A 2,013-nucleotide genomic window follows, 5' to 3' on the forward strand; every position below is an offset into this window, starting at 1 on the left:
TGGGAAATTAAAGAAAAAGAAAATGTGATACGAAACAATAGCTTTAAACCTGCTTTTTATATTGGCAAAAGACATCGGCAACCCCTTAAAGTTGTCCCCACTTTTTTACTTAGACACTCTATCTTAAGTCCGTTCTATTTGAATACTTCAACTACCTCATATGTGTCATTTAGACACAAAATACTGACATGCCAAATCAAGCGATCCTCACATTTTCTGGCGCGTAAAATGGTCCAAAGAACAAACTCCTCATATCTTGCTAGGTTTTTGCCAGAAATATTTTCCAGTAAATGTTTCTATGAATTTTTCATCGTTCACATCATTCTATCTCCATCGATATAATAACCTCCTCCACTCACCCTTTTCTTCTATTCCTCGTGACCTACTATTGTCCGACGAACATGACAGAGAATTTTCAGTGAGCTGAGAAAAGAGAGAATATGAGTGATGGCAAAGGATATCTGCAATTTATAAAGGTTAAGTAATACGCATTTTTAATTTGATTTGTTAAACTTAAGTTTAAATATTTTATTAGGTAGAAAATCCCGGTGTAGATAAGTACTGTATTTATTGGAAACAAAATACTACTATTCGATCATATGTATTTGCTATCATTGTGTTTAATTAAGATAAGCTGACAGATCAAGTTATATCAAAGATTTTTTGTTTTAAATTAACTTAAAAATAGATTTAAAGTTTGGTATTACATTTCTTAAAAAATTAATAATATTTGATGTGATTTTATATATTCAAAGGAAAACAAAACTGAACCAAAATCGCGAATCAAATCAACTACTCATATATGTTTTCTTAAAAATTTATATACCTATATGTGTGTTTATATTCTTAGCAATTTATGTAATTTTTATATACATATTTCATATTAGTATATATTTTATTGATATGGATAATATCAACTTACAATAAATTTGTCAGCAGCAATGAAATCCTGCACTAGTGATGTTGGGTTATAATTCAATATCTTTTGACGTTATTCACCTTATATGTTTGTCGTTTTGGTGCTAATTCGTGCGACATTTGAGCTTAATTAAGTTTATTTTACGTATAGGAACACTTGGATTTGAAGTAGATAAGAGTTGCACGAGATGGTACCTAGAAGCTACAAAATAGAGCATAAAAAGAAGACATTTCAAGGCCATAAAAATTCACAGCTTTAAATATTGCAAGGCCATGAAAATTCACAACCTTAGACAGTACAATGCACTATCCAAACCACTAACTTTGGCTCCCATGACGATGCGAGGCCGTATAGTTTTGGCGCCTCTGATGGTGCCTTGCACTGTTATTTCGGCGCCTCTAATGATGCCCCTCACTGATGATGTCTATCCAAGCCACTTTATTTTCCTCTTCAGTTTTGGATGTGGACTCTTTAGCTCTACCTTATAAATACCTCTTAAAGTTAGTTTTTAGAGAGTGAGACATTATTTGGGAGGCAAAAGACAGTTGTAACGATTGTAAGCACCGGAACACATGAGTTCTTCTTTGTTTTTCCTTAATTTGTGGATTAATACTTTCAATTATTGACATGATAATTAGCATGACTATAGCTAAATCTCTTTCTAGGGTTTTGATGAACATTTTTGTAGGATGAATTCTTGATATGTTTTGTATAATTGAGCCTTTAGATTTCTCTATTTGTTCAATTACGTGCTTATTTTAGTTAATTAAAGAGATCTCAATTAACAATGCTTATTTATTATGTATTACTTGGGAAAGAGTACATAATTAGGTGGTTGTTGAACAACATCACTCCTAACGTATGTGAGGAATTAATTCGGCGGGGTTTAGGAATAACAAAGCTTTGACGTGATCATAGTGAGCGTTAAGATAGTGCCAACTAGCGTAGTTCGGGAGAATATGTCTAGTAAATTATTGTAGTTGCTCGGGAGAGAATTATGACACCTGAAGTGATAACGATCATAAGAGAATACTTAGGTATAATTATAGGAGACGCAGTGGGAAAGATTTCGAAAATTTGGGAAATCGTAACTT

At 32.5% G+C, this 2,013-nt stretch overlaps 1 long non-coding RNA gene across 1 annotated transcript; it reads left to right on the top strand.

Moving 5' to 3' along the window:
• The first annotated feature begins 308 nt into the window (after positions 1–308).
• On the top strand, positions 309–1,507 carry LOC109240845. The gene is made up of 2 exons (XR_002070128.1): positions 309–476; positions 1,070–1,507. It is a non-coding gene; the product is annotated as an uncharacterized LOC109240845 (long non-coding RNA).
• The last annotated feature ends 506 nt before the right edge of the window (positions 1,508–2,013 follow it).

Source organism: Nicotiana attenuata, unplaced genomic scaffold (assembly GCF_001879085.1).
Source record: "Nicotiana attenuata strain UT unplaced genomic scaffold, NIATTr2, whole genome shotgun sequence".
In the NCBI taxonomy this organism is placed as follows: Eukaryota; Viridiplantae; Streptophyta; class Magnoliopsida; order Solanales; family Solanaceae; genus Nicotiana; species Nicotiana attenuata.